The sequence below is a fragment of the Balaenoptera borealis genome (genome assembly GCF_965194805.1).
Source record: "Balaenoptera borealis genome assembly, chromosome: 5".
In the NCBI taxonomy this organism is placed as follows: Eukaryota; Metazoa; Chordata; class Mammalia; order Artiodactyla; family Balaenopteridae; genus Balaenoptera; species Balaenoptera borealis.
This window is the reverse complement of record NC_138862.1, coordinates 103,922,179-103,945,464: the sequence shown is the minus strand read 5'-3', so window position 1 is coordinate 103,945,464 and position 23,286 is coordinate 103,922,179. Positions and strand designations below refer to the sequence as shown.

The window sequence follows — 23,286 nt, the reverse complement described above, 5'->3', positions numbered from 1 at the left end:
ACAATACACTTTCTTCTCAAGTGCTCATAGAACATTCTCCCGGATAGATCATATCGTGGGTCACAAATCAAGCCTTGGTAAATTTAAGAAAATTGAAATCGTATCAAGTATATTTTCCGACCACAGCACTATGAGAGTAGATATCAATTACAGGAAAAAAATCTGTAAAAAATGCAAACACATGGAGGCTAAACAATACACTACTTAATAACCAAGAGATCACTGAAGAAATCAAAGAGGAAATCAAAAAGACAAAGAAACAAATGACAATGAAAACACGACCACCCAAAACCTATGGAATGCAGCAAAAGCAATTCTAAGAGGGAAGTTTATAGCAATACAATCCTACCTGAAGAAACAAGAAACATCACAAATAAATAAACTAACCGGGCTTCCCTGGTGGCGCAGTGGTTGAGAATCTGCCTGCCAATGCAGGGGACACGGGTTCGAGCCCTGGTCTGGGAAGATCCCACATGCCGCGGAGCGACTGGGCCTGTGAGCCACAATTGCTGAGCCTGCGCGTCTGGAGCCTGTGCTCCGCAACAAGACAGGCCGCGATAGTGGGAGGCCCACACACCGTGATGAAGAGTGGCCCCCACTTGCCGCAACTAGAGAAAGCCCTCGCACAGAAAACGAAGACCCAACACAGCCATAAATAAATAAATAAAATGAACAACCTAACCATACACCTAAAGCAATTAGAGAAAGAAGAACAAAAAAACCCCAAAATTAGCAGAAGGAAAGAAATCATAAAAATCAGATCAGAAATAAATGAAAAAGAAATGAAGGAAACGATTAAAAAGATCAATAAAACTAAAGGCTGGTTCTTTGCGAAGATAAACAAAATTGATAAACCATTAGCCAGACTCATCAAGAAAAAAAGGGAGAAGACTCAGATCAGTAGAATTAGAAATGAAAAAGGAGAAGTAACAGCTGACACTGCAGAAATACAATGGATCATGAGAGATTACTACAGGCAACTATATGCCAATATAATGGACAACCTGAAAGAAATGGACAAATTCTTAGAAATGCACAACCTACCGAGACTGAACCAGGAAGAAATAGAAAATATGAACAGACCAATCACAGGCACTGAAATTGAAACTGTGATTAAAAATCTTCCAACAAACAAAAGCCCAGGACCAGATGGCTTCACAGGCGAATTCTATCAAACATTTAGAGAAGAGCTAAAACCTATCTTTCTCAAACTCTTCCAAAATATACCAGAGGGAGGAACAGTCCCAAACTCATTCTACGAGGCCACCATCACCCTGATACTAAAACCAGACAAAGATGTCACAAAGAAAGAAAACTACAGGCCAATATCACTGATGAACATAGATGCAAAAATCCTCAACAAAATACTAACAAACAGAATCCAACAGCACATTAAAAGGATCATACACCATGAACCAAGTGGTGCTTATCCCAGGAATGCAAGGATTCTTCAATATACGCAAATCAATGTGATACACCATATTAACAAATTGAGGAGAAAAACCGTATAATCATCTCAATACATGCAGAGAAAGCTTTTGACAAAATTCAACACCCATTTATGATAAAAGCCCTGCAGAAAGTAGGCATAGAGGGAACTTACCTCAACATAATAAAGGCCATATATGACAAACCCACAGCCAACATCGTCCTCAATGGTGAAGAACCGAAAGCATTTCCACTAAGATAAGGAAGAAGACAAGGTTGCCACTCTCACCACTATTATTCAACATAGTTTTGGAAGTTTTAGCCACAGCAATCAGAGAAGAAAAAGAAATAAAAGGAATCCAAATCAGAAAAGAAGAAGTAAAGCTGTCACTGTTTGCAGATAACATGGTACTATATGTAGAGAATCCTAAAGATGCTACTAGAGCTAATCAATGAATTTGGTAAAGTAGCAGGATACAAAATTAATGCACAGAAATCTCTTGCATTCCTATACACTAATGATGAAAAATCTGAAAGTGAATTTAAGAAAACACTCCCATTTACCCTTGCAACAAAAAGAATAAAATATCTAGGAATAAACCTACCTAAGGAGACAAAAGACCTGTATGCAGAAAATTATAAGACACTGATGAAAGAAATTAAAGATGATACCAACAGATGGAGAGATATACCATGTTGTAGGATTGGAAGAATCAACATTGTGAAAATTACTATACTACCCAAAGCAATCTACAGATTCAATGTAATCCCTATCAAACTACCACTGGCATTTTTCACAGAACTAGAACAAAAAATTTCACAATTTGTATGGAAACACAAAAGTCCCCCGAATAGCCAAAGCAATCTTGAGAAAGAAAAACGGAGCTGGAGTAATCAGGCTCCTTGACTTAAGACTATACTACAAAGCTATACTACTCCCTGACTTAAGACTATACTACAAATCAAGACAGTATGGTACTGGCACAAAAACAGAAATATAGATCAATGGAACAGGATAGAAAGCCCAGAGATAAACCCACGCACATATGGTCAGCTTATTTTTGATAAAGGAGGCAAGAATATACAGTGGAGAAAAGACAGCCTCTTCAATAAGTGGTGCTGGGAAAATTGGACAGGTACATGTAAAAGTATGAAATTAGAAAACTCCCTGACACCATACACAAAAATAAACTCAAAATGGATTAAAGACCTAAGTGTAAGGCCAGACATTATCAAACTCTTAGAGGAAAACATAGGCAGAACACTCTATGACATAAATCACAGCAAGATCCTTTTTGACCCAGCTCCTAGAGAAATGGAAATAAAAACACAAATAAACAAATGGGACCTAATGAAACTTAAAAGCTTTTGTATAGCAAAGGAAACCATAAATAAGACGAAAAGACAACCCTCAGAATGGGAGAAAATATTTGCAAACGAAGCAACTGACAAAGGATTAATCTCCAAAATATACAAGCAGCTCGTGTAGCTCAATATCAAGAAAACAAACAACCCAATCCAAAAATGGGCAGAAGACCTAAATAGACATTTCTCCAAAGAAGATATACAAATTGCCAACAGACACATGAAAGAATGCTCAACATTATTAATCATTAGAGAAATGCAAATCAAAACTACAATGAGATGTCATCTCACACCCGTCAGAATGGCCATCGTCAAAAAATCTACAAACAATAAATGCTGGAGAGGGTGTGGAGAAAAGGGAACCCTCTCGCACTGTTGGTGGGCATGTAAATTGATACCGCCACTATGGAGAACAGTATGGAGGTTCCTTAAAAAACTACAAATAGAACTACCATACGACCCAGCAATCCCACTACTGGGCAGATACTCTGAGAAAACCATAATTCAAAAGAGTCCTGTACCACAATGTTCATTGCAGCACTATTTACAATAGCCAGGACGTAGAAGCAACGTAAGTGTCCATCAGCAGAGGAATGGGGCTTCCCTGGTGGCGCAGTAGTTGAGAGTCTGCCTGCCAGTGCAGGGGACACAGGTTCGAGCCCTGGTCTGGGAAGATCCCACATGCCGCGGAGCAACTGGACCTGTGAGCCACAACTACTGAGTCTGCACGTCTGGAGCCTGTGCTGTGCAACAAGAGAGGCCGCGACAGTGAGAGGCCCGGGCACCATGATGAAGAGTGGCCCCCACTTGCCGCAAGTAGAGAAAGCCCTCACACAGAAACGAAGACCCAACACAGCCAAAAATAATAAATAAATAAATAAATAAATAAATAAATAAGTAAAAATTAAAAAAAAACAAAGAACAAAAACCAGATGAATGGATAAAGAAGATGTGGCACATATATACAATGGTATATTACTCAGCTAAAAAAATAAACGAAATTGAGTTATTTGTAGTGAGGTGGATGTACCTAGCGTCTGTCATACAGAGTGAAGTAAGTCAGAAAGAGAAACACAAATACCATATGCTAACACATATATATGGAATCTAAAACAAATAAAAAATGTTCATGAAGAACGTGGGGGCAAAATGGGAATAAAGATGCAGACCTACTAGAGAATGGACTTGAGGATACGGGGAGGGGGAAGGGTAAGCTGGCACAAAGTGAGAGAGTGGCATGGACATATATACACTACCAAATGTAAAATAGATAGCTAGTGGGAAGCAGCCGCGTAGTACAGGGAGATCAGCTCGGTGCTTTGTGACCACCTAGAGGAGTGGGATAGGGAAGGTGGGAGGGAGGGAGACGCAAGAGGGAAGAGATATGGGGATATATGTATATGTATAACTGATTCACTTTGTTATAAAGCAGAAACTAACACACCATTGTAAAGCAATTATACTCCAATAAAGATGTTAAAAAAATTTTTTTAAAACATTTTGAGTTTCAGTGAAAATAATAGCTTCAGTGGATCGAAACACATCAAATATATTTAAAACCATGATTTCATCCTATTGCAAAAAACTGGTCATCACTGGAGGATGCTAAGGAAATAACTTTTTAATTTTTTTTTTGCCATACTTCTCAGCTTGCAGGATCTTAGTTCCCCAACAAGGGATTGAACCCGAGCCCTAGCAGTGAAAGCGCCAAGTCCTAGCTACTTGACTGCCAGGGAATTCCCTCTCTTTATTTTGAAAACTGGTAAATAAAAGAAAACAATCAAGCATTTATCCTGCCTTTCCTGTATAAACTCTAACACTAGGTAACCAAATAGTAGATGATGTGAGGTTGGTCTTTATGGAAGTGGTCAATCAAATAAACTAAAGAAGAAAGAATTGAATTTGAATATCAGCATTTTTTGACAGTCTCTAATGAATTATTGACTCTAAGCATTGAACCCCAATGGCTGTTATTTTCAGAAAAAGACAGGTAAACAGATATTTTGTGCCTGGAAGAACACACCACTACCTATAAAATAATATTCCTCCCCCCCTTAATAGTAATAATCAAACGTGAATGTAACTCAGCCTGGACATACAGGAAGTGCTTTTTGTTGCAGCCTGCAATCCAAGTCCTGACCACTCTGTTTTGGAGCTTGAAAAAGCCAACTGCTTCTATGTCCCACACTAGAGCTGTTTTAAATATTTGGTGACTGTAAAGCAGTAGCCTTACTGAAGTCTGTGCCTCAACCCTTTTCCAGTATCATCTCCCCAGAATCTTCATCTAGAAAATAGAAACAAACTTATTAGCAAAGCTCAAAGTAAGAGTGCTATCTTCCAAATGGTCTGAAGCTACCTATGGATGAGAGGGATGCAGAATGGAGAGGCCAGTAAGTAACTGATAAGCATGTACATTAAAATTATACCTGGATAAATTTTTGGCTGTGGTTTTCACAGTATACCAGAAGTCTACTAAGTTTTGGAGTAATCACAAGCCAAAAAATTTTAAAGCAACAGCTTATGAACTTCAATCCTTAAAATAATCACAGCCCCAAATCTGCACTCAGCATTGTCAGCTCCAAAAGTTGTACATTCCCAGGAAAGGCTTCCTCCCAAATCATACCTTGAATGAAATCTTGGAAGAAAACATGCCAGGAAAATCCTCTTGGTATAACTTACGGAATTTTTTTCATTGGGATAGTTGATCTATCTTAAGTTTGTTTTGGGAAAAGGAATGAGATTGTCTCAACTCCATCTATTGAACAATTCTTTCCTCCACTAATTTTTGAAATACAACTTTTATAATATTTTCATATTAATATTGTCATATGATATTCTCATATCAAATTCAATATATGTGGGTCTATTTCTGGATTCCATTCTGTTTCATTGATCTACTTATTTATGTAGCACTACCAAATTTTAAAAATGGTACTATGATGATGCTATAATATAGCATGAAATATAAGGAACTACTAAAAACCTAAGCCTCTGGAATGTCAGAAATCAGGAAGCTTCAAGGAATAGTTCTTCTTTCTAGAATTCTGCCATTAAAGTAACTCAGCTCTAAAATTCAGATTCTGGGTGACTTGTAGTCCAAAATTTCAAATTCCTTGGAAAATCTGATTGGCTTAGCTTAGGTTGAGTATTAGTCCCCAAATCGATTATCTATTCTTGGGGGGGGGGAGAAATCCATGTATTACAGACATGACTGCTGGGTGTTCAACCCTGTATATCAGTGGAAGTTTGCAAAGAAACAAAGTGTTGTGAGCTGAACACTACTCTAGAAACTGTCTACTCCATTATGCCCACCTGCCCATCTCATACATCTGAAGCTTTCCTATCTCTGCATGATACATCTCTCCCACACACAATTGCAGCCACCACTTTGCAATAAGAGATGATGCAAACTCCTGTCCCTGTATTGATCTAGAGGCAATGTCATAGGGTCATACAGCTGCAAGTCAAGGATTTCCTAGAGCATGCTCATTCCTCCAGTTCTGTCAAAATACCCTTACATATTCTATTGGGTTGGCCAAAAAGTTCGTTCAGTTTTTTCCGTTAAGATGACTCTAGTAGCGCTTAGTTGTCTTTAACTTCATTTGAAACAATTTTGTTAGGTTGTATTGTGACAGCTGTCATATTAGCATGCATTTAAAAAAAAAGTTATCAAAACTGGTGAATATTGAATATGGAATAAAAAAAAGCAACATTTTTGGCATGTTACGCTTTATTATTTCAAGAAAGGTAAAATGCAACTGAAACGCAAAAAAAGATTTGTGCAGTGCACGGAGAAAGTGCTGTGACTGATCAAAGGTGTCAGAAGTGGTTTGTGAAATTTCGTGCTGGAGATTTCTTGCTGGACAATGCTCCACGGTCAGGTAGACCAGTTGAAGTAGATAGTAATCAAATCAAGACATTAATTGAGAACAGTCAATGTTATACCACATGGGAGATAACCAGCATACTCAAAATACCCAAAGCAAGCGTTGAAAATCATTTGCACCAGCTTGGTTATGTTCATTGCTTTGATGTTTGGGTTCCACATAAGTTCAGTGAAAAAAACCTTCTTGACAGTATCTCCTCATGCGATTCTCTACTTAAACCTCACGAGAATGTTCCATTTTAAAACAAATTGTGACGGGCAATGAAAAGTGGATACTGTACAATAATGTGAAATGGAAGAGATCATGGGGCAAGCGAAATGAACCACCACCAACCACACTAAAGGCTGGTCTTCATCCAAAGAAGGTGATGTTGTGTATATGGTGGGATTGGAAGGGAGTCCTCTATTATGAGCTCCTTCCGGAAAACCAAACAATTAAGTCCAACAAATACTGCTCCCAATTAGACCAACTGAAAGCAGCACTCAATGAAAAGTGTCCAGAATTAATCAACAGAAAACGCATAGTCTTCTATCGGGCTAACGCAAGACTGCATGTTTCTTTGATGACCAGGCAAAAACTGTTACAGCTTGGCTGGGAAGTTCTGATTCATCCACCATATTCACCAGACATTGCAGCTTCGGATTTCCATTTATTTTGGTCTTTACAAAATTCTCTTAATGGAAAAAATGTCAATTCCCTGGAAGACTATAAAAGGCACCTGGACCAGTTCTTTGCTCAAAAAGATAAAAAGTTTTGGGAAGATGGAATTATGAAGCTGCCTGAAAAATGGCAGAAGATAGTGGAACAAAACAGTGAATACGTTGTTCAATAAAGTTCTTGGTGAAAATGAAAGATGTGTCTTTTATTTTTACTTATAAACTGAAGAAACTTTTTGGCTAACCCAATGCAACACATCAATTAGCTGGAAAATTTAATCATCACTAACACATCCTAAATTACAGTGGTTTTTCAAACTGGGGTACAAGTAAATTTAGAGGTACATAAAAACGTTCCAAGAGGTACTCCGGCATTGAAAGTTTTGAGGGAATCAATGTTCAGACTCTCAGCTTCTTTCCTACAACTGATCTGTCTGAAATGTGTTTTTTTTTTTTTTTTTTTAACTTTGGGTTTATTTATTTATTTATTTATTTATTTATTTATGGCTGTGTTGGGTCTTTGTTTCTGTGCGAGGGCCTTCTCTAGTTGCAGCAAGTGGGGGCCACCCTTCATCGTGGTGCGCGGGCCTCTCATTATCGCGGCCTCTCTTGTTGCGGAGCACAGGCTCCAGACGCGCAGGCTCAGTAATTGTGGCTCATGGACCTAGTCGCTCCGTGGCATGTGGGATCCTCCCAGACCAGGGCTCAAACCCGTGTCCCCTGCATTGGCAGGCAGATTCTCAACCACTGCGCCACCAGGGAAGCCCTGAAATGTGTTTGAGTTAGAGGACTCTTGAGTCTCTCTGCTTCCGCATCTCCTCTTTTACAGTAGGCTCTGACTTACTTTATAAGTATACCTTTCCCCCATCATGGATCTTACTATGGTTCATTTATCAGGGTGTAAAACTCCAGAGGAACAAACGACAAGCTATCTTAGGCCATTCATATTGGAGAAGCTTTCTTTAATCAAGGCACCATAAATCCACAGGAAAGCTATTTGTCTTTTGCTATCTAACATGTTTTTTGGTTGAGAGAAAAACATTAGAAATAGGATATTCTGAATTCAGATGTATTAGGAAGTGGCACAGCAGGAGAAATGACAATTTTCCTTCAATGACTTAGTCTTCTTAACCCCCGAGGCTTGTAAAAGAAGTATGCCTCTGTGGGAGGGTCCCTTAAAATCATAGCAAAGACCATTGGCAGGAAATGGGAGCTCTGGCCCCTTATCTCACCTAGGTGATAAACCCATGACAAGGATCTGTGTCCTGTCTAACTTGGATACTAAAGATTTGACAAGACTAGAGGTGAGGCCAAGATGGCAGAGTAAGAAGGCCCTGAGGTCACCTTCTCCCACGGTCACACCAAATAGTTGTACAAAGCAACTATTGATGAGAAAAACTGGAAGGCTAGCAGGAAAAATGGTCTACAATTAAAGATATAAAGAAGGAACCACAATGAGATGGGAAGGAGGGGCAGAGATGCAGTATAGTCAAGACCCATATCCCTGGGCAGGTGACTCACAAACAAAATAATTACAATCACAGAGGTCCTCCCCAAAGAACAAGTGATCCAAGCCCCACATCCAGCTCCCCAGTCCCAGGCTCCTGCACCTGGAAGACAAGCCCCCAGAACATTTGGCTTTGAAGGCCAGTGGAGTTTACTTTCAGGAGGCCCAAAGGGCTGTGGGAAATAGAGACTCCACTCTTAAAGAGCGCACACAAGGGACTTCCCTAGTGGTGCAGCGGTTACGAATCTGCCTGCCAATGCAGGGGACACGGGTTCGCGCCCTGGTCCGGCAAGATCCCACATGCCGCAGAGCAACTAAGCCCATGTGCCACAACTACTGAGCCTGAGCTCTAGAGCCCGCGAGCCACAACTGTTGAAGCCCGTGTGCCACAACTACTGAAGCCCATGTGCCTAGAGCCCGTGCTCTGCAACAAGAGAAGCCACCACAGTGAGAAGCCACCGCAACGAACAGTAGCTCACCGCAACTAGAGGAAGCCTGCACGCAGCAACAAAGACCCAATGCAGCCAAAAAAAGCATGCACACACAAAATCTCACGGGGACCCAGGACAGAAGTAGTAATTTGAAAGGACCCTGGGTCAGACCTACCTGCTGATCCTGGAGAGTCTCCTGGAGAGGCAGGAGGCAACTGGAGCTCACCCTGGGTCCATAGACACTGGAGGCAGCTTTAGGAGTCCATTCTACCACATGGACAGTGGTGTTGGCAAGCACTGTTTTGGAATCCACCCTCTAGCTTATTAGCGATGGGACCTGGTCCTACCCACCAGCCTTTTGGCACCAGCACTAGGATGCCTCAGGCTAAGCAGCTGGCCAGGCAGGGACATAGTCCTACCCACCAGCAGGCCTGCTGCCTTAAGACCCCATGAACCCACAGCCACCCCAGGACCCAGGCTTGTCCACCAGAGAGCCCAGGACCTGGCCCTACCTATCAGTGCACTGACACTAGCACTCAGACCCCCAGGGTCCTGCAACCAGAGACCTGGGAACCTGGCTTTGCCCACCAGTAAGCTGGCACTAAACCCAAGACCTCCTGTACCCTAGCCCCATCCACTAGCAGGCCAAGACCAGATCCAAGACACCTTGGACCCCTCAGCCAGCTGCCCCAGGATCCAGCCCTGCTCACCACCAGGCCAACACTGGCTTTGGGATACCCCCAACCCTGTAGCCAGCTGTGTCAGGAAGTGGCCTTACCCACCAGCAGACCAACACTAGATCTGGGACCCCCAGCTCCACAGCCACCTGCTCCAGAATCCAGCTCCACCCACCAGTGGGCCAGTACTATCCCCTGGATTTCCTGGGGCCTGCAGCCAGCAGCTTTGTTTTTATTTTTGTTGTTTTGTTTGTTTGTTTTGGGCCACACCATGCAGCTTGTGGGATCTTAGTTCCCTGATCAGGGATTGAGCCTGGGCCCTGGCAGTGAAAGCACTGAGTCCTAATCAGTCCTAACCTGGACCGCCAGGGAGTTCCCAGCTAGCAGCTTTGTGACCCAGCCCTGCCAACCAGTGGCTGTGGCAGCCTCCACACAAGGCAGGGCCTGGCAACAAACCAGACTGAGGGCCAGCCACGCTGACCAGACTACCCAACAGTAGTCAGCCCACCACAACAGAAGGACCCATGCAACCCAATAGGGGGCACCCCTAGAGCATGTAGTTCTGGTGACCAGAGTGGGGTGTACTGCTGGGATGCATACATCTCCTACAAAAGGCTGCTTCTCCAAGGTCAGGATGTGTAACCAACCTACCAGATACCTAGAAATAAAAACAGCAAATTAGACCAAATGTGGCTACAGAGGAATAGCTTCCAGATAAAGGAACAAGATAAAACCCCAGAAGAAGAATGATCGTGAAGATGTTCAAAGAACTTGAGAGAGAAGATTAGGTGAACAGAGTGAGAAGTTAGAAGTTTTAAACAAAGAATTAGAAAATATAAAGGAGAACCAAACAAAGATGAAGAATACAATAATTGAAATGAAAAATACATTCGAAGAAATCAATAATAGATTAAATGATACAGAGGAATGGATCAGCAAGCTGGAACTCTCTGTCGAGGAAGCAGAAGAGTCCCAAACAGGATCAACTCAAAGAGGACCACACCAGTAACATTGCAATTAAGATAGAAAAAGTTACAGATAAAGAGAGAGAGTTAAAAGCTTCGAGGAAAAAGCAACAAGTTACCTACAAGGGAACTCCCATAAGGTAATCAGTTGACTTGTCAGCAGAAACTCTACAAGCCAGAACGATATATTTAAAAGTGACACGATATATTTAAAGTGATGAAAGGGAAAAACCTACAACCAAGAATACTCTACCCAGCAAAACTTTCATTCAGCTTTGATGGAGAGGTCAAAAGTTTTACAGACAAGCAAAGGCTAAGAGAGTTTAGCACCACCAAACCAGCTTTACAAGAAATGTTAAAGGGACTTCTCTAAGTGAAAAAGAAAGACCACATCTAGAAACACACAATGAAGAAAGGAAAAATCTCATCGGTAAAGGCAATTATATACAGTAAAGGTAAAAAGTCAGCCATGTATAAAGCTAGTAGGAAGATTAAAAGATAAAAGTAGTAAAATAATCTATATCAGCAATAAGAATACCCAAACAAAAGATATAAAATAGGATGTCAAAATCCGCAGAGTTGTTAAAATATGTTTGAACTTAAGGGATCAGCAACCTAAAAACCGGCTATCTACAGTGCAGGGAATATAGTAAATAACTATGTAATATCTTTGCATGGTGACATATCCTAACTAGACTTATCACGGTGATCACTTTGAAATGAATAGAAATACCAAATCACTGTGTTGTGTAACAGGAACTAACATAGCGTTGTAGGTCAGTTGTACTTCAAAAACAAACCCATAGGAAAACAGATCAGATTTGTGGTTACCAGAGGCAGGAGGTGGGGAATTGGACGAAGGTGGTCAAAAGGTACAAAGTTCCAGTTACAAGATAATTAAGTACTACTAGGGATTTAACATACAACATGAGAAATATAAGTAACGCTGCTGGGGGAGGGCTAAATTAGGAGTGTGGGATTAGCAGATACAAAGTACTATATATAAAGTAGATCAACAACAAGGGCCTACTGTATAGCACAGGGAACCATATTCAATTAAGAAAAAACCCCACTGCTGTACATTATATATGCAAGTTGTTAAGAGAGTAAATCCTAAGAGTTCTATCACAAGGAAAATTCTTTTTTTCTATTTCTTAAGTTTTATATCTATAGGAGAGGATGGATGTTCACTAAACTTACTGTGATAATGATTTCACGGTGTATGTTAGTCAAATCATTATGCTGTACACCTTAGATTTATACAGTGCTGCATGTCAATTATACCTCAATAAAACTGGAAAGGAACAAAAAAGCTTTTATGAGACCAGTTCGAGAAATACCCATTTGCTTAGAAGCAACCTCTCTCTGCATTTACACCACTCTCCGTTTGCTTGGTGGTTACTTCCATGCCCTTGTGCCTTGGTATATGTCTCAGTTGTACATTTTTTGTTTTTGTTGTTTGTTTGTTTTGTTTTTATTTCAAGAAAGAGGAAGCTAAAAATTCTATTTTTACTCCTGAGAAACAGATTAATATTATATCTTCAAAGAAAAAGAACTTACATTGAGAGTGTTAGTGTTTTGCCCTTTGTTGATCTCTTACTCAGACTGGTAGAAGAATCATTTTCATTGATGTTTAACAAGAGTGTTACTTACTCCAAATCCATATTTATTTTTACTTGGAGTGAAGTCTACAGCTAGCTGTCACTCATTAACCAATTCTCTGCTCATTTATTTAGTCCTAAAATGTACTAATTAGATATATATTAACAAACAGGACTATGTTTTGAATTTTATTTTATTCTTTTTTCTTTTTATTAAACTATAGTTGATTTATAATATTGTGTTAGTTTCAGGTGTACAGCATAGAGATTCAGTTATTTTTTTCTGATTATATTTCATTATAGGTTATTATGAGATATTGAATATAATTCCCTGTGCTATACAGTAAATCCTTATTGCTTATCTATTTCATGTAAAGGAGTTTGTATCTGTTAATCCAGTACTCCCAATTTGTCCCTCCCAGCCTCCCTCTCCCTTTTGGTAACCATAAGTTTGTTTTCTATGTGAGTTTGTTTCTGTTTTGTATATAGATTCATTTGTATTATATTTTAGATTTCACACATAGGTGATATCGTATAGTATTTACCTTTCTCTATCTGACTTACTTCACTAAGTATAATATCCTCTAGGTCCATCCATGTTGCTGCAAATGGCAATATTTCATTCTTTTTTATGGCCAGGTATTATTCCATTGTATATGTATACATCACATCTTCTTAAGCCAGTTTTCTGTTGATGGGCACTTGGGTTATTTCTATGTCTTGGCTATTGTAAATAGTGCTGCTTATGAACATTGGGGTGCATGTATCTTTTCAAGTTAGAGTTTTCAGTTTTTATGGTTATATATTCAGGAGTGGGGTTACTGGATCATATGGTCTCTATTTTTAGTTTTTTAAGGAACCTCCATACTGTTTTCCATAATGGCTGCACCAATTTACATTCCCACCAACAGTGTAGGAGGGTTCCCTTTTCTCCACACCCTCTCTCCAGCATTTATTATTTGTAGACTTTTTGATGCTAGCCATTCTGACTGGTGTGAAGTGATTCCTTATTGTGATTTTGACATGCATTTCTCTAATAATTAGCAATGTTGGGCATCTTTTCATGTGCCTGTTGGCCATCTGTATGCCTTCTTTGGAAAAATGTCTATTTAGGTTTTCTGCTGGTTTTTTTGGTTTGTTTGTATGTTTTGGTTTGTTGGGTTTTTTTTGATATTGAATTGTATGAGCTGTTTATATATTTTGGATATTAAACCCTTGTCAGGTACATCATTTGCAAATATTTTCTCCCATTCAGTAGGTTGTCTTTTCATTTTGTTGATGGTTTCCTTTGCTGTGCAAAAGCTTCTTAGTTTGAGTTTATTTTCGTATATGGTGTGAGGGAGTATTCTAATTGCATTAATATACATGTAGCTGTCCAGCTTTCCCAGTACCACTTGTTGAAGAGACTGTCTTTTCTCTGTTCTATATTCTTACCTCCTTTTTCATAGATTAATTAACCATAGGTGTGTGGATTTATTTCTGGGCTCCCTATTCTGTTCCATTGATCTGTATGTCAATTTTTGTGCCAATACCATGCTGTTTTGATTCCTGTAGTTTTGAGTATTGTCTGAAGTCTCAGAGGGTGATACCTCCAGCTTTGTTTTTTCCCTTGGGATTGCTTTGGCAATTCTGGGCCTTTTGTGGTTATATATAAATTTTAGGATTATTTGTTCTAGTTCTGTGAAAAATGTCATGGGTATTTTTGCTAGGGATTGCATTAAATCTAGTTTGCCTTGGGTAGTATGGCCATCTTAACAATATTAATTCTTCCAATCCAACAGCATGGGATATCTTTTAATTACTTTGAACTATCTTCTGTTTCCTTTATCAGTGTCTTATATTTATCAGCATATAGGTCTTTCACCTCCTTGGTTAAGTTTACTCCAAAGTATTTTATTTTTTTGATGTGATTTTTAAATAGGATTTTTTTTTTACCTTCTCTTTCTGATATTTCATTGTTAGTGCAAGAAATGCAACAGATTTCTGTATATTAATCTTGTATCCTGCTACCTTACTGAATTCATCTATTAATAATAATAGTTTTGTGTGGAGTCTTTAGAGTGGTTGTCTATTTCGAGTATCATGTCATCTGCAAATAGTGATAGTTTTACCCCTTCCCTTCCATTTTGGATACCTTTTATGTCTTTTTCTTGTTTGATTGATGTGGCTAGGACTTCCAATACTATATTGAATGGAAGTGATGAGAATGGGCATCCTTGTCATCTCCCAGAGTTTAGTGGGAAGGCTTTCAGCTTTTCACTGATAGTATTATGCTGGCTGTGGGTTTGTTGTAAATGGCTTTTGTTATTTGTTATGTGTTATATGACAGTTTTATATCATAAATGGATGTTGAATTTAGTCAAATGCTTTTTCCACATCTGTGAAGTCATCATGTGGGTTTTTTTTTTCGTCTTTCCTTTTGTTACTGTGGTGTATCACATTGATTAATTTGCATGTATTGAATCATTCTTGTGCCCCTGGAATGAATCCAACTAGACCATGGTGTATGATCCTTTTTATGTGTTGTTGGATTTGGTTTGCTAATATTTTATTGAGGATTTTTGTGTCTTTATTAATCAAAAATATGGTCTGTAATTTTCTTGTTTTTTGTAGTATCTTTGTCTGATTTTGATATCAGGATGATGGTGGCTTCATAAAATGAATTTGTGAGTGTTCCCTGCTCTTCAATTTTTGGGAAGAGTTTGAGAAGGATAGGTATAAGTTCTTTGTATGTTTGGTAGAATTTCCCAGTGAAGCCATTTGGTCCTGGACTTTTGTTTGCAGTGAGTTTCTTTTATTACAGGTTCTATTTCACGTTTGGTGATTGGCCTGTTCAAATTATCTGTTTCTTCTTGACTTAGTTTTGGCAGGCTGTGTGTTTCTAGAAACTTGTCCATTTCTTCTAGGTTGTCCAATTTGTTGGCACATAACTGTTCATAGTATTCTCTTACGATTTTCTGTGGTATAGTTTTTTATTTCTCTTCTTTTATTTCTTATCTTGTTTATTTTGGATCCTCTCTCTTTTCTCCTTGGTGAGCTTGGCTAGAAGTTTGTCAATTTTGTTTATCTTTTCAAAACACCAGCTCTTGGTTTTATTGATCTTTTCTCTGGTTTTTTTAATCTTTATTTTATTTGTTTACTCTCTGATCTTTATTATTTCCTTCCTTCTGTGGGTTTTGTTTGTTCTTTTTTTTCTAATTCCTTTAGGCTGTCAGTTAGGTTGTTTGAGATTTTTCTTATTTCTTGAGGAAGGACTGTATTGCTATGAACTTACCCTCTTAGAATTGCTTTTGCTGCATCCTATGGATTTTATAAGGTTGTATTTTCATTTTCACTTGTCTCGAGATATTTTCTGATTTCTTCTTTGATTTCGTTGACCTATTGGTTTTTTAGTAGCATGTTGTTTAATCTCCATGTGTTTGTTCTTTCCCCATTTTTCTTTCTATGGTTGATTTCTAGTTTCATACTGTTGTGGTCAGAAAAGATGCTTGAAACTATTTTCCTCTTAAATTTGTTGAGGCTTGTTTTGTGAGCTAGTATGTGATCTATCCTAGAGAATATTCCATGCACGCTTGAAAACAATGTATATTCTGGGTTTTTGGATATAGTGTCCTGTAGATATCAATTAAGTTCTACTGGTCTATTGTGTAATTTGGGACCTCTATTGCCTTATTGATTTTCTGTCTGGATGATTTGCCCATTGATGTCAGTGGGATGTTAAAGTCTCCTACTATTATTGTATTATTGTTAATTTATCCCTTTACATCTATTAGTATTTATTTTATATACTTAGTTGCTACTATATTGGGTGTGTATGTTAATGAGTATAATATCTTCCTCTTGTATTGATCCCTTTATCATTATATAATGCCTTTCTTTGTCTTTCTTTATGGCCTTTGTTTTAAAGTCTATTTTGTCTGATATGAGTATTGTTACCCCTGCTTTCTTGTCATTTCCATTTGCACGAAATATCTTTTTCCATCCCCACTTTCAACCTGTGTGTGTCTTTCGCCCTGGAGTGAGTCTTTGTAGGCAGCGTATTGTGGTTTCTTGTTTTCTTATCCAATCTGCCACTCTTTGTTTTTTGATCAGAGCATTTAGTCCATTGACATTTAAAGTAATTATTGATAGGTATGTAATTATTGTCATTCTAATTCTTGTTTTCCAATTGTTTTTGTAGTTCTTCTTTGGTCATTTCCTCTTCTTTTTGTTTTTTCTTTTGTGGTTTGATGATTTTCTTTTGTGGTATGCTTGAGTTCCTTTCTTTTTGGTTTTTGTGAATCTATTGTATGTTCTTGATTTGTGGTTTCCATGGCATTCAAATATGTTGACCCATAACTATAACTACTTGCTTTAAACTGATAGCCATTCAAGTTCAAACACATTTTAAAAGATCTACATTTTTAACTTCGCTCCCCCACATTTTGTGATTTTGATGTGCTATTTTACATCTTCATGTTTATCCTTTTACTGTTAGTTGTAGTTATAATTGCTTTTACAAATTTTTTTGATTGTTTTTTAATCTATGTACTAGCTTATTTAAGTGATCATCAATCCTTTTATATATTTGCCTTTCCTATTGTGATTTACCCTTTCCTAAATTTTCCTGCTTCTTTCCTGTTTAGAAAAGACCCTTCAATATTTCTTTTAGGGTAGGCTTAGTATTGCTCAATTCTTTTAGTTTTTGGTTGTCTGAGAAATTTCTTATCTTTTCTTCTGTTCTAAATGATAATCTTGCTGGATAGAGTATCTTAGGATGCAGGTTTTTCCTTTTCAGGGCTTTGAATATATCATGCCACTTCCTTCTGGCCTGCAAAGTTTCTGCAGAGAAATCAGCTGATAGTCTTATGGGGGTTCCCTTATAACCAACTCTTTGTTTTTCTCTTGCTGCCTTTAGAACTTTTCTTTATCTTTAACTTTTTGTGATAGGTCTTGGTGTGTGTCTGTTTGGGTTCATCTTGTTTGGGACCCTCTGTGCTTCTTCTTGTACCTGGATATCTGTTTCTTTATTTAGGTTTGGGAAGTTTTCATCCATAATTTCTTTAAATATATTTTCAATTCTTCTCTCTCTCTCTTCTCTTTCTGGAACCCCTATTATACATAGGTTGGCATATGTTTTATATTATCCCATAGATCTCATATGTTGCTTTCTTTTGATTTCCATTTGCATGGAATATCTTTTTCCATCCCCTCACTTTCAGTCTGTATGTGTCCCTAGGTCTAAAGTGGGTCTCTTGTAGACAGCATATATATGGGTCTTGTTTTTGTATCCATTCAGCCAGTCTATGTCTTTTGGTTGGGGCATTTAATCCATTCACGTTTAAGGTAATAATCGATATGTATGTTCCTATGACCATTTTCTTAATTGTTTTGGGTTTGTTTTTGTAGGTCCTTTTCTTCTCTTGTGTTTCCCACTTAGAGAAGTTCCTTTAGCATTTGTTGTAGAGCTGGTTTGGTGGTGCTGAATTCTCTTAGCTTTTGCTTGTCTGTAAAGCTTTTGATTTCTCCATCAAATCTAAATGAGATCCTTGCCGGGTAGAGTAATCTTGGTTGTAGGTTCTTCCCTTTCATCACTTTAAGTATATCATGCCACTCCCTTCTGGCTTGCAGAGTTTCTGCTGAGAAATCAGCTGTTAACCTTATGGGAGTTCCCTTGTATGTTATTTGTCGTTTTTCCCTTGCTGCTTTCAATAATTTTTCTTTGTCTTTAATTTTTGCCACTTTGATTACTATGTGTCTCGGCGTGTTTCTCCTTGGGTTTATCCTGTATGGGACTCTCTGCGCTTCCTGGACTTGGGTGGCTATTTCCTTTCCCATGTTAGGGAAGTTTTCGACTATAATCTCTTCAAATATTTTCTCTGGTCCTTTCTCTCTCTCTTCTCCTTCTGGGACCCCTATAATGCGAATGTTGTTGCGTTTAATGTTGTCCCAGAGGTCTCTTAGGCTGTCTTCATTTCTTTTCATTCTTTTTTCTTTAGTCTGTTCCGCAGCAGTGAATTCCATCATTCTGTCTTCCAGGTCACTTATCCGTTCTTCTGCCTCAGTTATTCTGCTATTGATTCCTTCTAGTGTAGTTTTCATTTCAGTTATTGTATTGATCATCTCTGTTTGTTTGTTCTTTAATTCTTCTAGGTCTTTGTTAATCATTTCTTGCATCTTCTCAATCTTTGCCTCCATTCTTATTCCAAGGTCCTGGATCATCTTCACTATCATTATTCTGAATTCTTTTTCTGGAAGGTTGCCTATCTCCACTTCATTTAGTTGTTTTTCTGGGGTTTTTTCTTGTTCCTTCATCTGGTACATAGCCCTCTGCCTTTTCATCTTCTCTATCTTTCTGTAACTGTGGTTTTTGGTCCACAGGCTGCAGGATTATAGTTTTTCTTGCTTCTGTTGTCTGCCCTCTGGTGGTTGAGGCTATCTAAGAGGCTTGATGGGAGGCTCTGGTGGTGGGTAGAGCTGACTGTTGCTGTGGCGGTCAGAGCTCAGTAAAACCTTAATCCACTTGACTGTTGATGGGTGGGGCTGGGTTCCCTCCCTGTTGCTGTGGCGGTCAGAGCTCAGTAAAACCTTAATCCACTTGACTGTTGATGGGTGGGGCTGGGTTCCCTCCCTGTTGGCTGTTTTGCCTGAGGCAACCCAACACTGGAGCCTACCCGTGCTCTTTGGTGGGGTTAATGGCAGACTCTGGGAGGGCTCACGCCAAGGAGAACTTCCCAGAACCTCTGCTGCCAGTGTCCTTATCCCCACGGTGAAACAGAGCCACCACTCGCCTCTGCAGGAGACCCCCCAACACCAGCAGGTAGGTCTGGTTCAGTCTCCCCCAGGCTCACTGCTCCTTCCCCTGGGTCCTGATGCACACATTACTTTGTGTGTGCCCTCCAAGAGTGGGATCTCTGTTTCCCCCAGTCCCGTCAAAGTCCTGCAATCCAATTCCCACTAGGCTTCAAAGTCTGATTCTCTAGGAATTCCTCCTCCCGTTGCCTGACCCCCAGGTTGGGAAGCCTGACGTGGGGCTCAGAACCTTTACTCCAGTGGGTGGACTTCTGTGGTATAAGTGTTCGCCAGTCTGTGAGTCACCCACCCAGCAGTTATGGGGTTTGATTTTACTCTGATTGCGCCCCTCCTACCGTCTCACTGTGGCTTCTCCTCTGTCCTTGGACTGGGGTATCCTCCTTGGTGAAGTCCAGGGTCTTCCTGTCAAAGATTGTCCAGCAGCCAGTTGTGATTCTGGTGCTCTCGCAAGAGGGAGTGACAGCACGTCCTTCTACTCCGCCATCTTGGTTAATCCCTCATATGTTGCTTTCATTTTTTAAAATTTGTCTTTCTGTCTGCTGTTCCGATTGGGTGATTTCCATTATTCTATCTTCCATATCATTTATTCATTCTTCTTTGCCAGTTAGTCTGCTATTCTTTGATTCTAGATAAATTTTTATATCAGCAATTGAATTGTCTGTTTTTGATTGATTCATTTTTATAGTTTCTAGTTCCTTGTTATAGTGATCTGCATTTCTATCAATAATCTTTCATAATTCAGTTGGCACATTTATTACCAGTTTTTTGAACTTGGGATTTAGTAGATTGGTGAGCTCTGTTTCATTATTTGTTCTTTCAGAGGATTTCTCTTGTTCTTTTAATTTGGAGTTGTTCCTCTGCCTTTTCATTTTACTTAACTTCTTCTATCTTTATGAGTTTAGGAGGAACAGTTATTTACTGTGCTCATTAAGGGATGTTTTTATGAGGGAGCGTCCCTGTGTAGGCCGTGTGTATCCAGTGTTTTTGGTATGAGGGCTGATTTTGGTATGGATGCCAGCCATGTCTTTCCTCAGGGTGTGCTGGCTGTTATCACCTTGATAGGGGATGTGGTTGGTGTTGTGGTGTCCAGAGCCTGCACTGGATATTTTGTGGGGCCTCCTCTCTGCCCCATAGCTGATGCCACCCTGTCAGGGTGGGGTGTGCTCCCCAGTTGTTGGATTAGAAACCCTGAGGGTCAGGTTTGATCAGACTCCATTGCCTTTGAGTGCATGCCCTGCCACAAAGGAGGTGATTGTTGAAGCAAGTGAGGCCTGTACGATCATGGAGGACCTATGCACCACCTGTGTAAGTGTCCTCAGTTCCACTCAGAAGCAGCCCAAGGTTGCATCCATTTCTCTGTTGTTTGTCCCAGATCTAGTGCAAGGTTGTGGTGTGGAGTAGGCTGGGGTTGCAGATCAGGTTATTGTGGCTGCAGGAACTGAGGTGGCTGCACTGCTGCCTGAGACCTGGGCTGCCTCTGTGGCAGTCTTCTCCCAGGACCTGTCTGCCTCAGAGCTAGCACTAAGCTGTAGTGTGGAGTGGGCAGAGCTGGGGCCCTCTCACTGGGAGGTGAAACATTACTCCTAAGTGTGCTGACAGCAGCCATCACCGCCACACCCAGACCACACCCCAAGCCCTCCAGGCTGTCCCTGTGTAGCTAGATGAGTCCTCTCCCAGGGCCTGTCTGCCCAAGATTCAGCACTTAGTCACTGAGCACACTTGTGATGTCACCTCATGCATGTGTTGACAATGGCTTCTGAGGCTCCATCTGGATTACACCCTAGGCACCCCACTCTGTCTCTCTGTAGCTAGTCATTTCCCAGGGCTCAGTTGTCCCAGATCTCACACCAGGCTGTGGTGTAGAGTGAGCAGGATTGGGGTGTTCCCCTCTTCAGATTGGGAAATGTGACAGGGCAGCAGCTGCCAGTGTACGGCTCTCTCTACCCTGAATATTGGCAAGCCAGCATGTGCACACTCCTCCCAAGTAGAGTCTAGGCTTCTCCAGTCCTTCTGTTTGTCTCAGCAGATTTCCCAGCAGGTAAGAGGGCTTGCCTCCTCCACACAGGACTCCAAGACTGGGACACCCAGATTGTGGCTCGACCTGCCCGCTCCCCAGGGCGAGGGTCTGTCCGTGTGAACTTTCTCTTCCTTACAGATCCCTCCCAGGGCGCAGGTCCTGACCCAATGCCTTTTTTTCTGTTCTAATTCCTTTATAAGTCAAGTGGTTTCTAATTCTTTGCTAGCAATAAAATTGAAGGAGAACCTAATTGTGTTGTAAGATATTAGATTCTTAAAAATATTTTTGATGCTAGATACCATATGGTTTTCTTTTTTTTTTAATTTATTTTATGGTTTTTACAAAACAACTCAGAAGGAATTCAAATAACCAAATGATACCATTAGACTGAAACTCCTTTTCTTCCCAACTACTTATTTGTATGAATAAGATTTATCATCAATAAAATCTATAAAAATTTAAAAATTGGAATATAATTAATTATTCACCCATAAATCCATGTTATATATTTTAAAAAGCTCCATTTAATTCAGAAAGTGACAAATGTCTAATAAGTTTTTTATTTTTATTTTCTTTGATCAAAATATTTTTATATGTAAATTGTTTTGATCATTTGTGTTTACGTAATAATTGTATGATTGATCCAATCTAGAAGACATTTTAAAAAAATCTTAGAGTCTTAAATTCACAGAAAATCTAAAAACAGTAATTTAATATATATGCATATTTTTGCTATACAGAGTATGAGAGAATGGTCAGTAAAAGACACTCAAGCATAGAAATATAATACATTAGGGTGAAAGTTTGTGAAGGAAGTAGAATGCAAATATGAGTTTAAGGAGAAAAAAATGATGTAAAACTTTTGACTATTAAAAAAGAGCTTGATCTTCTAATCTTAAATGAATGCTGGTCATTTTTATATTGCTATATTGTTGTTTCTATTGAATTTATTTGAAAGAATGGTGTATTTTATTTTAAAATGTCAATATTTATAATATACTCCACATTATAACCATTTAAACTTATGCTGAAAAACTTTAGGTAACTTAAAATCGTGCAACAAAGTTTTTTTTAAAAATTCTTCTGAGGAATTACTGGCAAAGAAATTTGCAGACTACTGCTATAAACAACAACAGGGAAAAAGGAAGAGTAAAGAGGTGAAAGATTTTTATTCAAATTATGCTATATCTTAAAAAGAATAGGGAGAAGGGGTGATGATTCAAGCTTCTTGCAATACACTTACATACCAGGCAGAAATCTGAAGTCTGAAGAAGGGAACATGAAAGCTACTACCTTCCCTTTAGAGGCACAACCTAGAAGTTGAATCCATCACTTTATTTAACTTCTATAAACCTTAGTTCATAGTCACAGACAGCTGCAAGGGAGGCTGGAAAATGTAAATCTTATTCTGATGGCCAGGTACCCAATTAAGAAAATACAGTAGAGGTTTTGTTCTCATTTTTACAGCTGGTCATGCAGCTTTAGTTTGGCATTAATGATTTCCCTTCTCCTTTATTCATTCCATTTTTCTGCTAAAAGCAGAAGGCCAAAGTCCATGATAAGAACAGGTGGAGCATTATACCACTGCTTCACATTTCTTTGCCATTAAAAAAATTCCTGTTTGGAGGCAACATTGACTAGGAAAGCATGGTGGTGTATAGGATATTCAATAAATATACAGATGTTAGTGCTGGCAGAAGAATGATGGGTAGGGGAAGCCAAGTAAATGCAGAATTAAGCATCTATTCTTATGGTCTACATGATGAAAGGGGTCAAATAAAATCAGCCTGGCAACAGGTAGCTAGTTGTCAGGACCCTAGAGGTATTTTGGTGCTAGGGTTTGCTACCATACTGGAAAATTAAGTACTCAACAGTGGCAGTGTGGGCCTTTGGGAGGGAAAATCCCTTAACAGTGGCAGGGTGGGCCTTTGGGAGGGAAAATCCCTTATTGAGTCCGTGT

The 23,286-nt window shown here is 39.4% G+C and overlaps 1 protein-coding gene and 1 long non-coding RNA gene across 2 annotated transcripts in view; both read left to right on the top strand.

Moving 5' to 3' along the window:
* NMD3 (NMD3 ribosome export adaptor) overlaps nucleotides 1-23,286 on the top strand; it is a 147,408-nt gene that overhangs the window by 34,964 nt on the left and 89,158 nt on the right. The gene's annotated exons all lie outside the window — the stretch shown is intronic.
* LOC309629810 overlaps nucleotides 1-23,286 on the top strand; it is a 98,816-nt gene that overhangs the window by 34,845 nt on the left and 40,685 nt on the right. The window lies entirely within an intron of this gene.